A 26,182-nucleotide genomic window follows, 5' to 3' on the forward strand; every position below is an offset into this window, starting at 1 on the left:
AAAAAATAGGAGAAAAATATAATTTAAAAAAACAGCTTTCTAAATCAATTCAAAGAACTGAAATCTATACAAAACCTAAATGTGGGTTTCTTTTGTGACATAAATAAAAATATGAGTCAGATCTTAGGCATGTGGTAATGTGAGAATAAACCCTTTCATTCCTGGTGCCTTCAGTATGTAAATGTTGTAGGCCAGTTAGGTCAATAAAATCTGCTTTAACTCTTTGTCAACTTCTCTAAATAATCAGAAAATGTTAGAAGGAACTGGCAGGAAATTACCTGGAAAATTTCCAAACTGTATAATTAGTGCAGTTTGACAATCTTTTAATTGTCATTGCTCCATTCTATGGAATCCTGGGATTTGTTCTGGCACCAGAGCTCTCTGATAGAGAAGGCTGAATACATTACAAAACTACAAATCCCAGAATTCCATAACATTGAGCCATGGCAGTTAAAGGTATCAATTAAGTAACTGCACTAATAGATGCAGCCAATGTGGTAAGTCAACACTCATGGAAGTTATTGGTTCCTTGGATTTACTCAAACTAACAATAGGGATCAGAATGGAGAACACATTCCACTATAAATTATAAAAACACAACCACATTTGAAGTCAGTATCTGTAACTAAAAGACCTAGGAGGATAATAATGCCAGCAAATGAAGCAGTTACTAATGTGCTCACTAGACATAGGTCCCAATTTTCTCTGAGGCTTGTACAAATGTACACACTGTAGCTATTGTTCTCCATCTCTAATCATACATCTTCGTTGTCCCGGGAGTCATGTTGCGACTCTCGGATCAACTGCCTATTATTGAATTTTGTTCTGTCAGGACTCAGGAGGCAACTTGCATCTACTTGCTTGGGGAGGTGATAAACCATGCCTTTGTTTTCTGATTAATTTGTTTAATTATTTTCTCTTTCTTTTCAAAGGCTGATTATTACCCTGGATTCTTAATAGCTTTTTAATTTTTTAGTTTAAAAAAAAACCCATCCACGTCTATTTCTAAATTTAATAACAGAAAAAGCTGCATCATCCAGAGATTTTATAACATTGATTTAGTGTGTTATATACACACACATATATGTATATGTACATACATTAGTGATGCCAGTTTTTAAAAAATAGCAATAAGGGACAGGCAAAATTCATGACTGACAATGAAGAAATATTTATTAACAAGTTTGTGTTCAAACACCAAATCAAAGTATTGATTTCTATTAACCTAGCCACTCATTACTTTGTAAAATTATCTGCATTCATAGATTACATGATTACATTTTTTGGGCATCTTTTTCAGTCTATATGAAATGAAAAGATTTCCAACTCTCAAACAGGGGGCACCCTTTATAATAAGAGACATCTCCAGCCCTATAAGTGATATCCTTTATAATAAAGGATACCTGCCAATCCTAATATACAGTACATGTAATATGTGTATCACTTTATAGTAAAATATTCCAGGGCAGTGTACAATAAAATAATTCTAAAACAATGTAAATGTTAAAACAATGAAAGATAATTTAAACAGACTAACAACATAATAAACAATATGTCAGTTTAAAACAGTTCAAGACCATGTAGTTGTATAAAGTGGATAAACTACTGGACGCAAACGGCTTTAATAAAAAGCCATGTTTATAACTTGGTGCCAGAATGAAGCCACTGGTGGCACAGTTGGTTCTCCAAAGAGAAGGCATTCCACAGCCATGGTCCTACAACAGAGAAGACCTTCATCCATGTTGCATGAATTGTTCCCACTGCTCTTTCATCCATAGAACTATGGAGTGCAATTATGCATTTGCTTCCTGAGATCTTTCCTTGAACTGCTTCTAGATAAGGATTTTTTAAATGGGACTGTAATGAAATGTTCACTCATGTTTAATTTACAATGGTGACTTTTGTAAGTGTTTAATTTTACTGTGCTTTTAAACTGAAAACTGCTTTGAGCCCCAATTTTGGGGGGAAAGTGGGATGATGATGGTGATGATGATGGGTGCCCCACATATTTGCAATCCTTTACTTTTTTTTTCCAAGTTTCTTCTGTCTTTTTTTTTCTTTCCGATGTGAGAAAGTCTAACTTTTTAAAGAAACATAGGCGGGATACAAACCGCCATATAGTACGTATAGGATACGTACTAGGGTTAGGAAGGGGCGGTGCTTCCGCACCCCCCTAACCCTAGTACGTATCCTATACGTACAAGATGGCGGCGCCCCTTCCACATGGGCGCCACCATCTTTACGTACTGGACGCATAGCGTCCAGACGTGTCGCGTCCTTTATGACGTAGCGAGTGCGCCCCTGGCGCCTCGTACGTCACAAACGCGACTCTAAAAGAAGCTCCATTTTGGAGCTTCTTTTTCAGTCTGCACGGGAGCCGCGCCGTGTGGAGGCTCCGGCTCCCCCGCGGACTAACCGGCGGCGGCGGCAGACTGCCGCAAAGCGGCGGTTTGTATCCCACCACTGAAGAGTAATGCGGCCTCCACAGGTGGAGATGCCCTTAGCCAATCCATTCTGCTTTTTACAAATTATTTTGGTTTTGATATAAATGCTATCCTATTGGCAGCTCATCACATATTCAGTGCAACCTTTGTGGTGGCCAGCATTTTGAACACTCGTTTTTTCAGTTAATCTTTTAGGTTGAGTTAAAACATTTTTTGAACTATATTGTTTCCCTAAACAATATCTTAAGGCACTGAAGGATAACAGAAATGGTATAAGAGTGCTATATCCCTTTTGGCATAATAATGAATGAGAGTGTTTTGAGTTTTGTTTGTTTGTCTATCTATCTGTCTGTGGCAGTTATAACTCATCATGAAATCATGGTAGATGTCTCCAAATTTAATGAACTGCTTGTGAGCAACATAATTTTTTTTACAGAAATGAAGCACACCCATAGTGTGTACATTTAGTACACTCTTTTTAAATTTCATCACTATCTAAGCATATATATATATATATATATATATATATATATATATCACACCACTGAAATGAAAAGCAAACAATATCCACAAATCCTCTATGTTAGTGTATGTGTTCTCACTCTGGCTGCATCCACGCTGCAGAAATAATCCAGTTTGACACCACTTTGGAATTCTGGGAATTGTAGTTTTATGAGACATATAGCCTTCTCTGTCAGAGTTCAGGTGTCACAACAAACTACAATTCTTAGAACTCCATAGCACCGAGCCATGACAATTGAAATGATGTCAAACTGGATTATTTCTGCAGTGTGGATGCAGTCTCTCTGTGTCTGCTTGCCTCTCTTTTGTGGCTGAAGCAAGCATTTTGGCATTCCAAGCACATTGGTTTGAGGCGATACAAGTAACTTTGTATGCTTGTATTCCTGGAAGTGCTCCAAAGAAAATTGATTCTAAAGATTTCCTCCCCAGGCAAAGAATGTTTTACATTCATTCAGAAACATACTTAGTTGGGTCGGAAACACAAGTGCTCAGTTCACTGATAACAGTTATTACATCCTTGACCATTCTGAGACATATGCCCACTAAGGAGGCATGCATTCTTGAATGTAACGTGCTTGTCCAAAGCCTCCTGCAATATGTTTCCTAGACTACAAAATCATTTAATATATACAGTTTTCATGCCGTGTCTTTGGTGGTGGTGGGATGCTAAGGTAGGAGCCACAGCAAAAAAAAATCAGTCTCCATTTGGCTGTTTATCATCACAAGCAAGAACAATGCCCTAAAACCGAGGCAATATCTTTCCCACTTTATTTGCATGGCTCCCTGAAGTGCTAGGCACTCCAGGCACTCTTTCTTTCTTTCTTTCTTTCTTTCTTTCTTTCTTTCTTTCTTTCTTTCTTTTCCAAGCAGTCTTTCTGTATGGAGTGAGGGCATCTTGAAGTTTTGGACTCTAATTGACCATGGGCATAAATGTACTGCAGCTGTCACCCATGGGAAGAAGCCTTGAACTTCCTTGGTCTCCCAAGAAGTCTGGTTTGGGTCTAGAGTTCATAGGAACATAAGAGGAAATAGCTCTCCAGGGTTTCAACCAGGATTCTTTCTTGGTCCTACATGGAGACAATGGTGATTCAACCTAGGACCTTCTGCATGCAAAGCATGTTCACCACCATAAGCTATTTCATGCTGTAAAGCCTAGCTCTAGCCTCTTTTTCTCCCTGTGTCATGAGACAAACTAGCTTTGGTGGAGAGCAGCATGTGTTTGATTCATTATGGTGTATCTTGTTTATTTTAAAAATGGGTGTCCCACTTATTTCCTGAAGAAACCCAAGACAGTGAACAAAGTCAACCCTATTTAAAACTGTATTAAAACCACCTTAACACTCAAATAATCTTATTAGTCTTATCATTTATGGTATAAAAATGTTGAATGCAATCTTCATGAATAGGCTCCAGAGCACTACTGTGACCATGACAGACTGTTCTTCTCAGTGTGCTCCCTTTTCAGAACCACTCTCAGACTTCAGCTGCCAGGTGAAGCTTCTTTGGCTGCATCCACAATGCAGAAATAATCCAGGATGACACCACTCCCTTCTCCTTCTGTGTCATGTCTTTTTAGATTGTAAGCCCGAGGGCAGGGAACCGTCTAACTAAAAGATTGCATGTACAGCGCTGTGTAAATTTACAGTGCTACATAAATAAAGGTTAATAATAATAATAATAATAATAATAATAATGTATTTGAATCATTTTTATCATGTCCTTTAGTCCCCCTGCCCTGGCTCTCGTAGTGGTTTACAGACAATTTATTTGATGTCTCCATGCTAAGGCTTACAACCAGAGTAAGGCAGGACACACAAGGGAAAATGGATGGGGAGGGAGGAGGTGAAATTTTTTTAAGTTCAACAGCAGTGAAGTCCTAGGATGACAGAATTGTCCCTGGCTGCTTTTCCTTTGTCTTTTTGGGGCCAGAACAGTGGCAGATGGGAAGCTGGAGTGAGGGACTCTCACCAGTGTCTGGTGAGGGGTGTACATGCACTTATGTTTATGATCTATCTGACTGTATATGTAGATTATGTCTCTGGACTGCCTGTTTGTCTGTCTATTCTCACATGTGCATGCACAAACATAATTTTGAAAGGATCAAATAGCACTTGGTACAAGTCTGTTCTGGATTCTGATGCAGTTACCCACAAGAAAATGCCTTTAGCAGAGCGACACTCTTTCCAACCTTTATATGCATTATATTGCACCCCCCTTTTTTTTAAAGTAAAATTTAACATTTATTTCATATTCACATATCTGGATTTCATCTCAAACCAGCAACTCCCAAAGTTAGAAATGAAACGTTATTTATTTTTCTCTGACAGGGATTAGCTAGCATGTTCTGTTCTCAACTCAAAGACAGGAGAAGGGATTCAGAATATCGATGTGAATCTTCTTGTTCTTGAAGTATAACTCAGAGAAACTCATTCTGTACCATTTTCTCTATCAAAGGGCTAGTTTTCTTTATTGTATCTGAATTAAAAATAGAACTTTCTAACAAATCTTCCTGGTAAGAGTGTGGGAGAATGAGAAAATTACCTATATATGACACTCAACTTTATATGTTCCAAGTTGCCAGACACAGGCCAGATTATAAAAGATAGCACAGCGCTGGGAAATATGCGGTCCTTCAGTATTTCTGGACTGCAGCTCACAGCATTCTTCACCAACTGTTTTGCTGCCTTGGAATTTGCAGTTCAAACATGTGATTCCCACCCTAGTCTGATCAGGCTTACCACCAGTAGCATCAGTGATATGACTGATTCTTATTTGCAGGAGGGGAAGTTAACTCTTGGAGCCTTATCTACTATTCCAATCATGTCAAGTGAGGGAGGCCCCACAGTGCCAAACCCTTGGGTTCCTGTCATTCACTTTGCTCCCTTGTCTCTCAAGATCCCTAGATTGGGTAGTTGGGCCTCAAGGTGATCCCTGTATGGACTAGTGGATGTGTTGTTTGGTGGGTTCACTGTGGTAAGCAGTGGTATTGTCACCCCTGGTGTCACCAGTGCATGGCATGCATGGCTTCTGGGGACATGGCAAAAAGGGCACAATCACCCCCTCTCCTTTGCTCATGAGTAGATTGCCATGGAAGCGGTGAAGCAGGACCAAATGCATTCTTCAGGTGGGCCAAGGAAGGGTCACAAGTGATGGCGTAGGACGGAGCCCCTATGGAGGGACTGGGACAGAGGGATCCACTCTGGTCTCCAAAGTCATAGTTCATCACTCAAACCACTACATCTTGCTGACTATTGGGCAGTGAAATTAGAGCACTTAATTTCTCTCTAATAAGCAGCTATTCCATCTGTCTGTCATTCCTTACAAGTCCATGTCCAGCCACATGTCCTGTACATATATAGTACTTAAATTCTGGATCATGTTCAGTTCATCTGATGAAGGGCACACAATCTCATGCTGTAATAAATTCGCTAAACCCTCAAAGTGCCACAAGACTTCACACTGCCACAGGACTCTTTGTTATTGTTGGTTTAGACAAAATTTTGTTTTGAACACAGAGTGATGAGCCCTCCCTAAAAAAGTGGAGATGGGTGGTAACTGTAGCTCATCACCCACATTCCAGATGTTTTGCAGTTCGGTTCCCTTGCATAATTAAAAGCAACAGCTTTCAGGACCAAGGACATTCTTCTAAGGCATTAAACTGATTATGCTTTAGCAAGATAATAAGCTTGGTAGAAGGATTCTGTGAAGCTGCAGGGCTCAATAAAACCATATAACTGGAAAATAGCAAAGCACCTTTCTGTTCTCATTGCTACATTTTGCATTGTATCCTTATTAGAAAGAAGGAAATAAGCATCCGGGACTAATTGAGTTAATAGCATGTAGTGTTATCTTGGAAAGTTTGTGTGAGATCTTCCACAGAAAGCAACTTGTTCCTTATGTGCAGTTACAGTTCAAAACTTGGGTTGGAGCAGTAGATTCTATGGATCCTTTCCCTTTCCCTCCTAAACTAGCATGCTTCCCCCTCATGTAGTGGAGGAAAATGTCCCATATTTCAGTGCTGTAATGTCGACTGCCAATGAGGCACCATCTTGTCCTTTGCCTAGACAGCAAAATGCCTTAGGCTAGTCTGGTCTATGGCACAGGATACTGTAATTTGTTTTCGACTGGCAATATGATGGGTATGATTCCCAGCCCACTTCTATGCCCTGTTACACTCCTGAGTGAAAGCCTGATCAACTGTAGTTATCATGTGTGGCCTTCTAACCAAAGTATCTCCAAAGCAACAATCTATGGAACACTGCTAGGTGGCCAACCAACCAACCTACCAACCCATCTACTCTTCTGTGGATGTGCCAAGGTGATGAGGCCAGGAAAAGCCTGCTGTAGCAACTTGGATGTTGACTGGTATAAAAATGGCATTATTCATTATTCAGCTTTTTGTATACCCTGCCTCTCTCCCAAATTGGGACTCAAGGTAGAAGGCAGCTGACAAATTAAAATGATTACAATGTAATTAAAACATGCAAAAAATCAACATTAAAATAGAATTACTAACAATATTAAATATTTAATATTACTAACAGTATTAAAACAATTTCAAAGTTTATTTGGGAAGGGAAAAAAACCAAGAATTAAATGGAAAATTATAAAGGATGCAAAAGAAAGAGGAGGATTAGGAACACCAGATTTAAGGATATATTACTACACATGTGCTTTAGACTGGATTAGAAACTGGATAAAATTGGATGATACAAAAATGTTAAATTTAGAAGGATTTAATATAATATATGGCTGGCATGGTTATATGTGGTATAAAAGAATGGAAGTCAACAAGGAATTTAAAAATCACATAATGAGAAAATCACTATTAAGAATTTGGAACAAAATCAAAGTAAAATTTTACAATCAAGTACCAAATTGGTTCTCATCCCAGGAAGCATGGAAAATTGGTCTAGCAACAACCTTGAAAAAACCCTTAAAGTATAAAGATGTAGTAAAATGGAACAAAATGAAACCAAAATTAAAAACAAACAAGGAATTAGAAAAAGATGGTTTCATCTGCTATTGGTTTCCATACAGACAGATCTGTGAAAGATTTAAAATGGATCGGCAATTAGAAAGTTTCAGTACAGAAGAAAATGAATTAAACAATAAACTCAGAAAAATCAATAATTTCAAAACTATACAAACTGCTCCTGGAGAGAGACCTTGAACAAGAAATCATAAAAGAAAGTGCTATCAGATGGGCTCAAAATATAGGCCATACAATACACCTTGAGAAGTGGGAGAAAGCATGGGGTCAAGATTTAAAATTTACACTTTCTATGGACATAAAAGAAAATTTCAACAAGATGCTACATTGATGATATTATTCTCCGAACAAATTGGCAAAGATGAACAGAGAAAAATAGATGTTGGAAATGTGACAAATGGGAAGGAACATTATACCACATCTGGTGAACCTACCCCCAGCAAATAAATTTTGGAAGAATATACATAACTCAATCCAAAAAAATGTTACAAATCCAAATGAAATTCAAACCTGAAAGCTTTTTATTAAATATTATAGAAGAAACAGAAGAAAGAAAACATCTAAAAATTATCTTATATGTATTTGATCACCACCGCCAGAATAGTATATGCAAGATAATGGAAACAAAAGGAAATACTGACATTAGAAGACTGGTTACGGAAAAGCCTCGACATGATAGAACTAGATAGACTGACAATGATAAAAGGAAGATGGAAGGAGGGATGGAATAAGGATTGGGAACTATTGCAAAACCTTTGTAAAAAACAAGGAACATAAAGCGGAGTGTACACAGAAGAAAAAGAGAGGTTTGAATAGAGATTAGAGATATGGTATATAGAACATCCACAATTATAAATAACAAAGTACTTCGAATATTTACAAGCTTATTTTTTCTTATTACTCCTCATATATTTTATTTAACTCGGTTTGTTGACAAACAAATTTTCTATAAAGTTTAAAGTAATGTAGCAGTAATGCTATATAATTTTATGTTCACATTAACATGCGCCCTTATACTGTATGCACCCTTTGCAATCAGGATTTTATAAAAGAATTTCAAATCAATAAATTAAATATCAGATAAATTTAAAGAATGAGTAGAATATATTGAGAGGTTTTTTAATGCTAAATATATTTCATACGAAATACGGATTAAAGAAGATAAAATAAGACAACAAGATAAGAATAATTAAATGGATGTGCTCAATGAAAAACCAGATTAAAAAACCCCACAAAACTGAAATTTGGGTAGGGAGGTGGGTATTATTTAAATGATATTTACAGGATAGAGCAAATGAGAATTATGTTGTACCAAAGATAATATATGCTAAATTATAAGTACATTTTTTGTGGAATGACAAATAATTATGAAAGATGCTATTGTACAACCAGAAAGTATTACTGCTAATGTATAACTGTAAAGCTCATCCTAAATAAATAAATAAATAAATAAATAGAAATTTTAAAACATACATTTAAAATGAAAAACAGCACAGTTTTAAACAATATAGCATGCTATTCAAAATCATTTCCCTCAAAACCTTCAATCCTAAAAATGTGCTGGAATAAAATAGCCTTCACTTGCTGATGGAAGGACAACAAGGAGGGAGTCATCCTTATGTGTGTAGGGAAGGTAGATCCATAACCAAGGTGCAGCGCCTTTTTTCCCCTGTACCCATAAATGATATCTCCAAAGGAGGAGACACTGAAAGGTGACGGCCCTTTCCTGAGGATCTCAGGGTCTGGTTTGCCAGATAGTGAGTCCTTTGACTTTATAGGACCTATTCTGAAGCATACTAGCTTTTCAGATATTAGAGGTGAGATGAATGCCATCTAGTTCTATCAAACAAAATAATCTTTGTAGCTATTTTGTCCGTCAATTTATTTTAATATGCCATTTCCCCCTTTTTGCAGGACACAGCTGTATGTGGCTTGTCCTTCAACCCAACTCAGGTAGTCTACAGTTACCTGAAGCAGTTGAGGACACAATCTCATTGCCAGGATTGGGAGTAAGATTAATCTTCCAGTTCAGTCTGATTCTGCATGTGATTACAGAGTGGTGTTGCCATCTTGTCTGTTGTCCAAGACAGGAAAATATCTTGGGCTGCTGCAAGAGAAAATAGTGAGGGAAAGATGGGAGAGGCTGAGTGGCCCGGTTCTTTGGTTTGCTTTAGAACGGCCTGCTTCTATTCTGGTGCGAGACTTTATGTCATCCCAACAATAATAAAAGTAATTTTCTTCTGTTCTCCTTTAATTTGAAAGTGGAAGAGTCTGGCTCGGTATCTTCTAGAAATGTTCACATCTATAAATTCTTTGTTTGTAGATGTCATCTCCTTGCTATCTCTGTATCTCGTTCTTTTTCTGTTTCTATTTTCTCTTTTTCTTTTTTTTCTTTTTATTAACAACAAAATTAACTTACAGAGACACAGTAAGCACAGTGACCCCTGGGAATGAAAAATACAGCAAACAGAAGAATCTTAGAATGAAACTGAGAACATACCTTCTTATTTAAAAAGGTGAGAGCCATCCTTTGCTTATTCCCCCCCCCCCCCCCAAAATGTAAGCATCTTTGTACTTTACATTTTTGAACACATTCCTCTATTGACTAACACTTTGTGCACTTTTGGGATATGCACATTTTCCTCTGCACACTTTAAAAAAGAGCATATATCTTTTTGTATGCAGACACTTGTCAACATGTGGGATTCAGAGAGCAAATGGTCTGTGAAGTGGCCAGTTTGTGTAATATGTAGTGTCCCTGTGGACAGACTGTGCAGAAGGAGCTGTAATAAGCCAGTTGAACCTCAAACTGAAATTGGATTCCTCACACATCCTTAGTGTCGTCCCACTGCTTTTCTCGCACCCAAACCTGTCAGGGAGTTTCACCCTGTGATCAATGACCTCTTCAGTCAGAAACTTTGAAAAATTATTCCCCAAAGATAGGAGGGCTGAGAACAAGCCTTGAAAGGCGGACATGAGGGAATGCCACAGATACAAGAAAATAAAGGATCAGTTACATGGAAATTAAGGAGTAAATTGAACTGAAGCCAAGCAGAAAAATGTCACGCCTGCAGAGTAACTGCATAGCCCTTTTGTAATATAACAGGCGCAATACATTAGAGGTACCTTGAAATTAAAATTTCTTATTCAGAAAACTTGGTGCTTGTGCTGTTGAAAACAGGTCATGAAGCAATTACATGGTGATAAAGCTTGTGGGCTTTTAATCAATACTGGAGGCTGTACCAGACTTGCCCTTTTAATTTGCAGGTTATGATTTTTTTTTTAAAAAAAACCCTCTAAACGTGTTTGATTAAAGATGCTTTTCCTTTCTTTTCTTCCCTTCTTCCCTATAAGACCTGTGACCATAGGCAGCTTGCCTTTTTACTAATACTTGTCTTGTTCCAAATGAGGTATATTTAATCTGTACTGGTTCATAATATCTGTTTACCAGGCATCTAGGGAATTTATTATTTTTCAGACATGTTGAACTCTTCACTACTTTATGTTTTTAAAACCAAAGCTTCTTGGATATCTTGCTATAAGTGAGGAATATTATTTGTAAAAACCAGGTCTGCCTGACCTGTAAACCCTTAAAGCATATATTGATTGGGATGCAATCCTGAGCATGCATCAGGGAGTAAGCTTCACTGAACACAGTGACATTTATTTCTGTACAAAATGTGTGTTTATTAGAAGAAATCTATCTTTGAATAGATAAAATCTTAAAATCTACTGCTTTTTGCAGTTTAACAAATGGTTATGAGTTAAATGCAGAATAAGTTAGTCTTACTAAAGTCATTCTGTAAAGTAAGCCACAGCTAATTTAAAAAGATCTTTTTTTTACTCTATTTTTAATACTAATTTAAAAAGATCTTAGGAACAGATCTATATGGTCTATTTCCCATCTAAATGGAAGGATACACTATAATACTATATGTGGATCAAAAATACATAGATTTGAGTTTCATCCAGATCCAGGACACCAAGAACTCTAAATTTAATATAGGTTTGTTTTTCATATTAAACCTATTCTGCTACCCTACATGTTACATTTTCTTGAGAATATAGATGGACAAAAATGCCCCATATGAACACATTGCTAGTTTTGTAAGCAACAATTCGGCTTTTCACTCTAAGAGAAAGCCTCCAGAGGGTGCTGTTGTAACAATAAAAGTTTTAAATTGCTTAGATTCGATGCGCCAGAAAAACAGGGAGGGGGGATGTTCCAGAAGCTATTATCATAAAGTTGATTTGGTATGATGAATTTCTCAAGCAGTATTGAAAAGAGTTAGCTAAAATAACCTGGTATATTGTCCTTTAAAAGTATGCAAGGCTGCATCCACACTGGAGAAATAACCCGTTTTGGCACCACTTTAACTGCCCTGTGGGCCCCACAACAAACTCCAACTCCCAGAATTCTATAGCCTTGATCCAGAAAGAGTTAAAGTGGTGCAAACTGGGTTATTTCTCCAGTGTGGATGAAGTCCAAGTATACTTTTTGAGATTCCTTTACTCAGGATTCTGAAATCTGAAATACTCCAAAATCTACAATTGTCCACATGGGTGGCTGAGGTAGTGACATCTTTGCTTTCTGATGGTTCAGTGTACATTTAGGCAGTGGAATCTGTGTGGGTCTGCAAAAATAATGCTAGAAGTCTGCATTCAGCATGTGATCTATGGGTTCACTGGATTCGATTGAGTAGTATAGGTTAGTTATTGAAAAGAATAGGCTCTGTCCAATATCGTATGAACAAACTTCCACTTAGGCAACAGGACTTCCCCCTTGTCTCTTCCCACTGCATGACTTTGACCACATTCCATCTCATCTGATTTTGGAAGCCAAGCAGGTTGTCAGGCCTGGTTCATATTTGGATGAGAGACCACCAGGGAACACCAGGGACATTTAGGAAGGATTACTCAAAAGAATTCTGTCTGAACCATTGTAGAGCCATGGCTTCCAATCAGCCTTGATAGCACTGGATTAGATGGACCAATGGTCTAACCTGGGATCTTTCACACAGTACACTCATGAAATTATGATTTCACTTCATTTGCTACATTCCAGGAAATCCTAGAATTTGTAGTTTGATGATGAACTTGAGCTCACAGATTGAGAATTCTAAATCTCCCTCACTAAATGGCAAAACTCTGAATTCTGTAGGGTGCTGCCATGGCAGTTAAAGTGGAATCATAGTGCTATAACTGTATTGTGAAAGGACCCTTGGTATAAGGCAGCTTCATATATTCTCTACTATCTACCCACACCGCTATCCAAATGTTCTACAGCAGTGGTTCTCAATCTTCCTAATGCCGCAGTCCTTTAATACAGTTCCTCATGTTGTAGTGATCCCCAACCATAAAATTATTTTTGTTGCTACCATCGGAAATATGTCTTTTCCAATAGTCTTAGGCAACCCCTGTAAAAGGGTTGTTCGACCCACAAAGGGGTCATGACCCACAGGTTGAGAACCACTGTTCTAGAGTGTCTTGCAACATCACACAGCAGACTTGGAGGAGGGAGAAATAAGTTCTACCAGCATAGTCCTTTTTAATGGCAGATGGACATCACGGGATACAAGCCAGTGGTGAGTTCCTTAGCATTTTTGAAAAAGAGCTACTATTAGGATCTGAAACAACACAAAACAGATAGAAAATCCAGATGCCTCCTTGATGGGGTTGCATCCAAAGTGTCAGCTTTTCATCTTCTTCCTCACAGATAAAAATACTTCACCTGAGGTTAGTCTTGTTGTTTGTATATAAATACAGTCATTGTCATTAAGGTTTAACTGGAACATCAATGCATTATGCAAATAACTGCTCACATAGGTTTCCCATGGGAAGCAAAGACATAATTGACTCTTCAGATCGGTTCTAAGGGCTTAAAATATAAATAAAACCCATTAATTTTTATTTCCCCCTCTTAAGTGATTGTCCCTTGGTTTTTCTCTTCCCCCCTCAGTAATAATGTTGAATTATTATTTGTTTGTGTACAGCGCTGTGCCTTACTCTCTGTTGTCCATCCCCGCTGCAATATCCCCAAACTCTAGAAACATAGTAAACAGAAACAGTGGCTGAGAAACTGAATCATGGGCTGTGATGTGTACCTTTATGATGACAGAATTATGTACCTGAGACGATATGCTACTATTTTAAAATTATGGAGTAAGATGGCCTGTTGCACCATGGGGGCCCCACTGCATGCACAACATGTTCCATTCTGCAACCCAGGCACAATGAGGATTTTTCCAGTTGGGCTTGGGACATCCATGATTTCCCACTGCCCTCCATTCTGGATTACCAATGCTCCATAGCTCTGTTGAGGACTGTTGCCCCTCTCTCCTTATACTGGGGCAAACAGTGTCATGCTGTGTTCTGCATTGTGTCTATTTGCACACCATCGACAATGCTAATTCAGCTTGTGCAATGGTCCTGGTGCTGAAGCTACAACAACATCCCCCTCCTCTCCTGGATGACTCTTGCATAATGCTGCAATTCTAAGCTGCACTATTATAAATTTGTTTGCAACGCTGTAAATTCCCAACAGGATACCAGCTATTTGTTTTAGTTTAGATGATGATGATGATTATTATTATTGGTAGTAGTATAGGCACATGCTCTAGGGAAACTAACTATTTCCCAATGTCATGGATTAATTGATTTAAATATGCTGATTGGTCAAAAGTGAGTATATAGAATTTATACAGGAGGCACTGTATAAATTCTGATATTCACAGGAGGCACTGTGAATATCAAATGTATCATTTTTTGAATATTCTTTTTTTAGGGCCAATCTATATCCCTAGTGTTCTGGAGAGTGCAGCCAGGTAGAAGTAGACATTACTACTTGCTATCTATGCTACTTGCAATCTATCTGGGTGTATCACCATTGTTGTTGTGTGACTTCAAGTTGTTTCCAGTTTATGGTAACCCTAAAATGAACCTATCATGGCGTAAGATTTCTTCAGAGGTGAGAGCCAGTTTGAGCATTGGAGTATGACTTTGGAGATCAGGGTTCAATTCCCTGCTTGGCCATGAAACCCACTGGGTGACCTTGGGCAAGTCACATGCTCTCAGCCTCTGGGGAAGATGATGGCAAACCTCCTCTGCTCAAATCTTGCCAAGAAAACCTCATGATAGGTTCACCTACTGGAAACTACTTGAAGGCACACAACAACAACAACAGATTAACTTCCTCTGAGATTGAGTGTGATTTCCACAAGGCCATCCAATGGCCTTCAGTGGTTGAATGGGGATTTGAACCCTGGTCTTTCAGAATCCTTTAAACTACTACATCACACTTGCTCTTGTACCACTGCTTTAAAAATACACCAGTGTATCAGAAGTTCCTTCCTCTGTGCACCAGACTTTCAGACAGTATCTAATGCCTGGGATGCAATTGGGTAGGAAAGGGAAAGTTTGTCTTTGCAGATAGTGTTTCACTGCAACTGCCGTCATTGCTTACCACTGGCAATGCTAGCTGGGCCTGATGGAAGCTGCAATCCACCAACCTGTGGAAGGCCACATGTTCCCCATCTGTGACAATCCACACTATTGCACTACACTCGTATAGTGCTGCTCTTCCATTTTGACTGCTCTGGCTGCCTCTGTTGCATTCTGATGTTTGTAGTTTATTGAGGCCTAAGAACTCTTTGGCTGAGAATTCTAAATGCCCGTCCTTAAACTGCAATTCCTAGAATGCAACAGGAGGCAGCCAGAGCAGTTAAAGTGGAATAGCAGCACTATAAGTGTGTAGTGCGGTAATCTAGATAGTGAGTATTCTTAACAAGAGAAGAGTAAGAAGGAAAAACATTCCAGAGATGTTGCTCTCTATGCAGATGCTCCCAAAACAGCTTTATGAGCAGGATTTCATATATACATCAGCACTGGAGTGGGGTGGGGTGGTGGTGCTTCATACACATGGAGCCTTGTTCTCTGTTGAAGACAAAGGACCAAATCCAATTGGTAGTCTCTACTGCAGCAGAATTACTCAGTCGACTGCAGAATAGTAAAGCAATGCTTGTATAAACCCTATTGATGAAATAGGTCTGCTTTCGTTGGAAATAATAATTCGATGTAGGAACTTTTTATTTAACAAGTGGGATGTATCATACTAATTAGGGCTCCTGCATCTGCAAGGAATAATTGGAAGGGGCAAACAGACATGGTTTTTCAGGTATATGGTTGAAATTTGATAATAATATTACATTATTGAGTGACAGGTTACCCACTATCTTGTGATCTGAGATTTAGCCACACTGTACAACTTTAGCACTTTGAGCCAATGGTTCCATCTTATGGAATTTGTAGTTTTGTGAGGTACTAGGAATTCTCTGTCAGAGAGATAAAAGGTTTAGACAAGTACGCCAGAGAATTCTAACTACCTTGGCAAGCTGCAAATCTCAGGATTCGATTGGATGGAACCATAGCAGTAAAAGCTGTATCAAAGTGCTTGGATTCTGCACTATGTATGTGCTCCTGTTTAGATATCTTATTGTGATAATTGAAATGCTCTGTGACATTTTTAGAACATTTAGAATTTAGCTATGACTGTTGGGATATTGATGGTGAGGAAATGGTGAGCTCCTCCTTATTGAATATTAAGGGAATGGTTACTAAGGTTACTATGGTTTGCAAAGCTTGCGAGAGCAAAGAATAGTATGAGGCCTGTGGAAAGAAACTGGATGTCATACAGGACTCATTTCAATGTAGCTATTAATTCATGAAAGGCATTTTTAACTTCTAAAAAAATATTTGCAAGTCTGATATGGAAATGTGAAGCTTCATATTATGTAGCAGAAATGGGATTATGGATATCTTTCTGTGTAAAATATTCCATTTTGCCAACTTTCCCAAAACCTATATGCATATTCAATCAATTCTAACATGAATACACATGGAAAGATAACTTCTTCCAATTTCCAGATATTCAAAGCATTGGTTTTATAACACACACTGTTTTCATAGCCTGGTTAGGAGCCTGCAGTTTCCTAGTTGGATGACTGGATGGAAAAACCTTGAGCTGCAGGCTTCTGGCCCTTCTTCTCTCCTCCTGATGCAGAAAGCACAATGAATGTAAAGAGAACTGCAGTGACCCAGAGCTGGGTGGCTTTTCAGGAAGCATTGCTGGCTTTTGGGATGCTGACCCATAATGCAGCCAGCTGTGAAGGCTGGCAGGAGGGGAAAGGTTTAGTGCTATGACAACATGAAGCACTTTTAGGTGAAAGGAGGAAGCAAAAAGAAGAGAGAAGGAAGGCAGAGAAGATGTGAGATATGAAGTGTGGCAAGCTGTCCTTGGCTGAAGCAGGAAACAAGAAGAAATGGAGTCAAGGTGGCAAAACACAGAGTGCAGATTGTTAAAGAAGTTTTATACCACTTTAACTGTCAGGATGCCATCCTATGGGATCCTGGGATTTGTAATTTGATGTGGTACTATGGGCCCACCATATTGACGGGCTAGCCATCTGCAGATTGGGGCTCCTGTGGATTGCCATTAGTCAGTGGTGGTGTGTCCACACACCTGCACCAATGCAGGTGTGCACATCACCACTCATTGACTAATATAGGTTTGAGCTCCCGCATATTTTCCCATCTGTTGGGGGTGGTGTGCTAGAACCAAACACCTGCAGATGGGAAGCGCACACTGAATTCTCTGCTAGAGAGCTCTAACACAGTAGTTCTCAAACTTTGGTCCTCCAGTTCTTTTGGACTTCATCTTCCAGAATTTTTGATCATTAGTCAAAGTGGCTGGGACCTGTGGAAGCTGAATTCGAAAACATCTGGAGGACCAAAGATTAAGAAGCACTGCAGGTCTTGTCGATTTTGCTGTACTACTATAGCACTGTGGAATTTTCTGACAGGAAATTCTAAGTACTTCATCAAACTACAAATCCCAGGATTCTATAGGATGGGACAATGGCAATGTAAATGGTATTGAAACTGAAATTAAAACTGAGTCACACAGATATAAGGCAGGCTTTTGGCTTTTAGGTAAGTGGGAATGTGAAAGAGAGTGCTGCTTTTTCCACTTGGGGTATATGGCACGGTTCCTGGGCACTGCTGGTGTTCCTCTCTGTCCAGGCTGGTTTACTCAGACTTTGTTCCCTTTTTGTGTATGTGCTGTTATCATTTTTTGACAACCTGTATTACTGCTTAAATTACCTTCTTGTTTTGCACAGGCCAATGTCAGTTTGTGTTTGATGGATGCTCATCCCACAGTCCAGTTTTGCAGAAGAAATTTCCTCAAGAATTCTGAAACTCTTTGTAGCCCTCAGCTACATCGCTCCAATTCCAAATCAAAACTACAGCTTCAAAGGGAGATTTTAATAGTAACTGATGCAATGAGAACCCTTAGGGACAAGACTTTCTACTACCTTTGCGGCATTTATATAAAGAAGGGATGACAGAAAACCACCTTTCTCTGTCAGTGGCCTGAATAACTGGGAGACTTTTCTAAAGAAGAAGAAGGGATTTCTACAGACAGTATGCATCAGGCTACTGGCCCTTTGTATACTGTTGCAGTCTACATTAATTTGACAAAGCCTTTACACAACTAGTGGAATGAACTGGGTGCTGTTTTGTACACGTCTGCAGTTATCAGAAGTCTTAGGATGCATCCACACTGCAGAAATAATGCTATTTGACAGTGTGGAATAATAAACAGAAATAAACTGAAATTCCCAGAATTTTATAGCATTGAGCCATGGTAATTAAGGTGGTGCCAAACTGCATTTTTTCCTCTGCAGTGTGGATGCAGACAGATAACAAGGGGAATGCATTGGGTACTGTAAAATTGGTGGAAAGTTTTCCATAGTTTTAATCTGTATTGTTTTAAAGATGTTTCCTTGAGACTCATTAATGAGAGAAAGGTGGGATATGAATAATACTACTACTACTACTACTAATAATAATATCACTACTACCATCATGCAGTATAACAGAGTTTCATTTACATGCATAACAGGAGTTTCAGATCCAACAGTTCAGTTAAAAACAGCTTCCTTGCCGATTAGGGGACTAACTTTCCAGTAGAAGGGAGATCTATAGAGACAGATTCAGTGCTGAAATGCCCTAATACTTGCCAGCCTCTTAGATCTTATTGCATTACAATATTGTATAATAATGATATGGTCTTGGGTGTTAGCAATTTTGCAGGTTAACTCTAATATAGAGAAAGGAAGTGTGGATTGGCATAGCGATACAGTATGTATGACTGAACTACATGTTTCAAAAACAGTAAAATGAAGATCGTGTTAATACATAATGTATGAAGAGACTCACAGATTTAACATTTATCAGGAGCACACAGATCTCTCTATGAGTCCAGTTCAAGCAAATTGATTTTGGATGTTGTTTGATAAACTGGGTAAGTCAGTGAGTGTTTTGCAAGACACATGCCAGTTGTTGAAACTGTCTCCTAAGTAATGCTCCCATTCCTGAAATAACTCTGCTTCCTGAGCCAGTTTCAGAACTTTGACTATCTGATGATCATGCATTCTTGCAACTATCCTAAATAAGTGGGCTGATGATTTATTTCTTTTTGACATGTGAGTATATATTTTTAAAATAGAATGCTTTGACCACTCTTGAGTGCAACTTCTTTCCACAGTTAATCTGTTTGGTTTGCTCCTGGTAAAAATAAATCTACTGCTGAATACTTAGATTGAACAGAGTTGAGTGCCTGAGTCCTAAAGCAAGATTCTAAGTTTTACAGTCAGGAAGTTAATCCACCTGGAGGGGTTGGTTACTGACAAATGGAATATTTTCCTTTTAAGTGACAGTTTCAAGCTACAAGATACTTAAGGTCTGATTTTACTTATACCTTAAATAATATCTTCTGGCCACAACATTTCCTCTACTGCCGCACTGAAGGAATATTGCAGTTGAACTGCTACACATATGTGCTTCAGAGTAAGCCTTATGGAGCTCAGTGGCACTTCTCAGTAGCCAGGCATGTGTGTGGGTGGATATATTTGTTGTTGTTATGTGCCTTCATGTTGACACTGAATTATCACAAGCTTGAAGCTGGGAGGTTCTGGCTTGCCCAAGGGCCCCCAACAGGTTTCCATGGCTTAGTAATGGACTGGATGAGAAAAAACTGACTCAAGCTGAATCCGGACAAAATGGAGGCACTTACAATAGGGACCCCCAAACCAGGTATTGGTTTGCAACCTCCAGTCCTGGATGAGGTCACTCTCTCCTTTAAGGACTATGTTTGCAGTCTGGGAGTGCTCCTAGACTTGTCACTTCACATGATAAATCACGTGAATGTGACTATCAAGAGCGTCTGTTATCAGCTTTGACTGATACATCAGCTGAGCCCTTTCCTGGAAGTAAGGGACCTAGAAACTGTAGTGCATGTACTGGTAAGCTCACAACTCAATTTCTGCAATGCACTCTACATAGGGATACCTTTGTACCTAGTCCAGAAACTACAGTTAGTACAAAACATGGCAGCCAGGCTGATCACTGGTAAAACTAGAAGTGATCATATTACACCTATTCTGAAATTTCTTCACTGGCTGCCTATTGGCTTCCAGGCGCAGTACAAGGTGTTGGTGATTACCTTTAAAGCCCTACATGGCTTGGGTCCAACCTATATAAGGGATCACCTACTACCGTACAATCCACCCTGCACCCTCTGGTCGGAATTTATTGCAACCCATAAAAACCAGACTAATGGCAACCTCCCAGAGCAGGGGTAGGCAACCTTTTTGAGCCGGGGGCCGGGTTGGTGTCCCTCAGGCGACTGGGGGGCCGAAGCCGGGGGGTGGAGCTTCAACCCTCCGGGGCGGGGCCACATGCGGGGGGTGGAGCTTCCACCCTCCGGGGCGGGGCCGTGTGCCGGGGGCGGAGCTTCCACCCTCCGGGGCGGGGCTGCGTACCGGGGCGGAGCTTCCACCCTCCGGGGGCCAGGCCTCCCCACCTTTGCTGGCCCCTGACGGGGCCCCAGGCCCCGTCAGAGACCGGCAAAAAAGCTGGTGGGGGCCACCAGCGCTGGAGGGCCCCCTGGAGGGCCCCAGCGACAGCACCGGGCCTCCCAGAGGCCCCCTGCCGTCCCTCGGAGCCCTCCTGGAGGGCCCCAGGGATGGCAAAGGGCCCCCCAGAGGCGACCTGCCGCCCTCGGAGCCCTACTGGAGGGCCCCAGGGATGGCAAAGGGCCCCCCAGAGGCCCCCTGCCGCCCTTGGAGCCCTCCTGGAGGGCCCCAGGGACGGCAGCAGGCCCCCCAGAGGCCCCCTGCCGCCCTCGGAGCCCTCCTGGAGGGCCCCAGGGACGGCAGCGGGCCCCCCAGACGCCCCCTGCCGCCCTCGGAGCCCTCCTGGAGGGCCCCAGGGACGGCAGCGGGCCCCCCAGACGCCCCCTGCCGCCCTCGGAGCCCTCCTGGAGGGCCCCAAGGACGGCAAAGGGTTCCCCCAGAGGCCCCCTGCCGCCCTCGGAGCCCTCCTGGAGGGCCCCAGGGACGGCAGCAGGCCCCCTGCCGCCCTCGGAGCCCTCCTGGAGGGCCCCAGGGACGGCAAAGGGCCCCCCAGAGGCCCCCTGCCGCCCTCGGAGCCCTCCTGGAGGGTCCCAGAGACGGCAAAGGGCCCCCCAGAGGCCCCCTGCCGCCCTCGGAGCCCTCCTGGAGGGCCCCAGGGATGGCAGCAGGCCCCCTGCCGCCCTCGGAGCCCTCCTGGAGGGCCCCAGGGACTGCAAAGGGTCCCCCAGAGACCCCCTGCCACCCTCGGAGCCCTCCTGGAGGGCCCCAGGGACGGCAAAGGGCCCCCCAGAGGCCCCCTGCCGCCCTTGGAGCCCTCCTGGAGGGCTCCAGGGATGGCAGCAGACCCCCTGCCGCCCTCGGAGCCCTCCTGGAGGGCCCCAGGGACTGCAAAGGGTCCCCCAGAGACCCCCTGCCGCCCTCGGAGCCCTCCTGGAGGGCCCCAGGGATGGCAAAGGGTCCCCCAGAGGCCCCCTGCCGCCCTCGGAGCCCTCCTGGAGGGCCCCAGGGACGGCAGCAGGCCCCCTGCCGCCCTCGGAGCCCTCCTGGAGGGCCCCAGGGACGGAAAAGGGTCCCCCAGAGGCCCCCTGCCGCCCTCGGAGCCCTCCTGGAGGGCCCCAGGGACGGCAGCAGGCCCCCTGCCGCCCTCGGAGCCCTCCTGGAGGGCCCCAGGGACGGCAGCAGGCCCCCTGCCGCCCTCGGAGCCCTCCTGGAGGGCCCCAGGGACGGAAAAGGGTCCCCCAGAGGCCCCCTGCCGCCCTCGGAGCCCTCCTGGAGGGCCCCAGGGACGGCAGTAGGCCCCCTGCCGCCCTCGGAGCCCTCCTGGAGGGCCCCAGGGACGGCAAAGGGCCCCCCAGAGGCCCCCTGCCGCCCTCGGAGCCCTCCTGGAGGGCCCCAGGGACGGCAGCAGGCCCCCTGCCGCCCTCGGAGCCCTCCTGGAGGGCCCCAGGGACGGAAAAGGGTCCCCCAGAGGCCCCCTGCCGCCCTCGGAGCCCTCCTGGAGGGCCCCAGGGACGGCAGCAGGCCCCCTGCCGCCCTCGGAGCCCTCCTGGAGGGCCCCAGGGACGGCAGCGGGCCACCCAGAGGCCCCCTGCCGCCCTCGGAGCCCTCCTGGAGGGCCCCAGGGACGGCAGCGGGCCACCCAGAGGCCCCCTGCTGCCCTCGGAGCCCTCCTGGAGGGCCCCAGGGACGGCAGCGGGCCCCCCAGAGGCCCCCTGCTGCCCTTGGAGCCCTCCTGGAGGGCCCCAGGGACGGCAGCGGGCCCCCCAGAGGCCCGCTGCCGCCCTCGGAGCCCTCCTGGAGGGCCCCAGGGACGGCAGCGGGCCTCTCAAAGGCCCGCCGCCGCTGCCGCCGCGGCTGCCCATCGCGGCTTTTCGCCGCTCTGGGCGCCGCCATTTTGGGCGGCAAAATGGCGGCGAAGTCTCGCGCGACCTCCCCCAAGGTCGCGCGAGATTTCGCCGCCATTTTGGGTGAAAAAATGGCGGCGCCCATAGCCCCAGAGGCCGCTCTGGGCGCCGCCATTTTTTCAGCTAAAATGGCCGCGAAGTCTCGCGCGACCTCGAGGGAGGTCGCGCGAGACTTCGCCGCCATTTTGCCGCCCAAAATGGCGGCGCCCAGAGCGGCGAAACGCCGCGACGGGCGGCCGCCGCGGCGGCGGCGGCGGCGGCAAGGGGAGGCAGGGGCCGGTCGCCAGGCCTCCGCGGGCCGCATCCGGCCCGCGGGCCGGAGGTTGCCGACCCCTGTCCCAGAGGATGATCTCCGCTGCCACTTCCAGACTATGGAATGCCTTGCTGGAGGAGATCTGTCAAATAACCAGCCTAACAGCTTCAAAAATGCTGTCAAGACAGTTCTCTTCCAACAGGCCTTCCCAGAACAGTTCAATCTAATTTCTGTATTCTTCCTACTTTATGTAACCATTGCCTCTACTAGAAAATTGCTATCATTTTAACAGGATGAATTTTTAAACTGCATTATATTTAATCCTGTTTTAAAGCGGGGGAGGGTCAATTTATTTATTCAGAGTATGTATTATTCCAATATATTCTAGTCATGTAAGCCGCCTTGACTGCTGCAGCAGAAAGGCGGGGTATAAGAATAAAGTTTATTTATTTATTATTATTTAGTGGGAATTTGGATCTTGGTCTCTCAGAGTTCAAGGTCTAATCTGCTCTGCCATAATAATGCTGTTTGACACTGCTTTAATTGTCATGGCTGAATTCTTTGATTTGTAGTTTGTTGGAGTATCATAGAATCATAGAGTTGGAAGAGACCACAAGGGCCATCTAGTCCAACCCCCTGCCATGCAGGAACTTACAATCAAAGCACCCCAACAGATGGCCATCCAGCCTCTGTTTAAAGACTCCAAGGAAGGAGACTCCACCACAATCTGAGGAAATGTGTTCCACTGTCAAACAGCTCTTACAGTCAAGAAGTTACTCCTAATGTTGAGGTGAAATCTCTTTTCCTGTAGCTTGCATCCATTGCTCTGTGTTCTAGTCTCTGGAGGAGCAGAAAACAGGCTTGTTCCCTCCTCAATATGACATCTCTTCAAATACTTAAACAGGGCTATCATATCACCCTTTAACCGACTCTTCTCCAAGCTAAACATACCCAGCTCCCTAAGTCTTTCCTCATAAGGCATGGTTTCCAGACCTTTTACCATTTTGGGCACCCTCCTCTGGACACGCTCCAGTTTGTGAACATCCTTTTTAAATTGTGATGCCCATAATGGAAACACTATTCGAGGTGAGGTCTGCCCAAAGCAGAATAGAGTAGCACGATTACTTCCCTTGATGTAGACACCATACTTCTGTTGATGCAGCCTAAAACTGCATTTTTAGCTGCTGCATCACACTGTTGATTCATGTTGAACTTGTGGTGTACTAGAACTCCTAGATCCCTTTCACACGTAGTCTCGTTCAGCCAGGTATCCCCCATCCTATATCTGTGCATTTCATTTTTATGCCCTAAGTGCAGTACCTTACATTTCTCTGTGTTGAAATTCATTTTGTTAGCTTTGGCCCAGCTTTCTAATCTATCCGGGTCTTCTTGAATTTTGATCCTGTCCTCTGGGGTATTGACTCCTCCTAATTTGGTGTCATCTGCAAATTTGCCTCATCAGAGCTCTCTGACAGAGAAGACTAAATACCTCAGAAAACTAAAAACCCCAAAATTCCATAGCATTGAGCCATGGCAGTTGGAGCAGTATCAAGCTGCACTATTTCTGCATTCCATTTTAGACCCTAACACTCAGATTGTTACACCATGCTGCCTTTCAGTGGAAAGAGACTCTTCACCAATATCTTGGGAAACAGTGCTTGCCTGATTCATACCACTGTGGGATTAACTCGCATCAGTGCCTTTTCAAGGCAAACATTTAATTTCTGGGGGGGGGGGGGGGAGAGGAAGTGTGGTGTATTCTATCACCACAGCAGCAGGACTATGCTTCTCTCTCCCAGCTAGCCTTTTCTTTGCCTCTCTTGCTGGTGAGGCAGCTTCTGCAGGCAGCAATTTTCTTATGTAATTGCTGGTTATTATATATATATTTTGCTAGGATGGGGAGAGGGGTGTGTTGTGTTTTCTGCCTCAAGTGCCAAAATAACTTGGCTTGTGTGGATGGGGGTACCATTTGCCACTCAGCCACAGACATATCTTGAGCCTCATTATGTCACACTACTTCATCCTAGCGGGTATGAAGTGGCATCTTGAGCATGGATCAGCTTGAGAACATATTGGATGCCCTTTTCTTTGTGAAAACCGAAACTGTGCTGGCATGGGAAGGAACTGTGGTATGTTTTTGTTTCTTGTGAGCCCAGATTTCTGACAGTGTGTGGAAAAGAGCCATGCTGTAGTAACTGCCAGGTTACTACAATTGGAGGAGGTTTTGGAAGCAGTCATAAAGTAGTAATTCCCATGCTGTTAATAGTACATTTCACAGTGTTTGTTAATGATCTTGTGCCTTTGTCAGCAGCTACTGACACTTCTGCAGGAAATGCAGCAAAAATAATCTTCTTCTCCTTAGTCTGCATATAAATTCCATTGATTTTTTTTTACAAAGTGAGAAAGTCTGAATCTTGCCCTTTCTTGTTATATCTAAAACCAGAGTATTGAAGGATGTGAGGGGAAAAAATCCTACCCAGGGATGATATGAAATTATTCTCCAAATGAGATATAATTATGCCAGGAATGAAAACACCGGTTTCTTGGTCTTGCCCTCCTTATGGCTATATTAATATGAAACATTAATCATTAAGGAGAAGAAAATTAGTTCACCTGAATTGATCCTGAAGCTGAGCAGAGAAGTTAGGCAAAATAATGATTGCACAAAATTTCTTGCAAAGCAATCATTCTCCTTGACTAATTTTGCTAAAGGGCACTAGTTAGCAACCTCATGAGAAATAAAGAAGCTGGCTCCTGCTTTCACAGACTTGCTGTTTTCTTTAAATATATGTATAAAGAAAGATGAAAGGGCTTTATGTTCCGAGGCAGTGAAGTTTAGGCATGAAAGAGTCCTGAGTGCCTTGAGTGTAGGCACCTAGACATTTTAAAATGTTTCCCTAGCCCTGGTTATTTTATTCTATTTTCCTCAGAAATATTTCACAGTGCCAGTTAGTACTTCTGCACTTTTGCAAATAGACTTGGAAATAGCATGAACTTGGAAAACATCATTCATTGTCATTTGAATTAAACAGGATTTCAGATGGCCCTCTGCATTTGCAGCTTTTGACTTTTTGGATTATTCATGGATTTGA

This window comes from Sceloporus occidentalis, unplaced genomic scaffold (genome assembly GCF_023333645.1).
Source record: "Sceloporus occidentalis isolate IW3139 unplaced genomic scaffold, rSceOcc1.0.p SCAF_1, whole genome shotgun sequence".
NCBI lineage: Eukaryota > Metazoa > Chordata > Lepidosauria > Squamata > Phrynosomatidae > Sceloporus > Sceloporus occidentalis.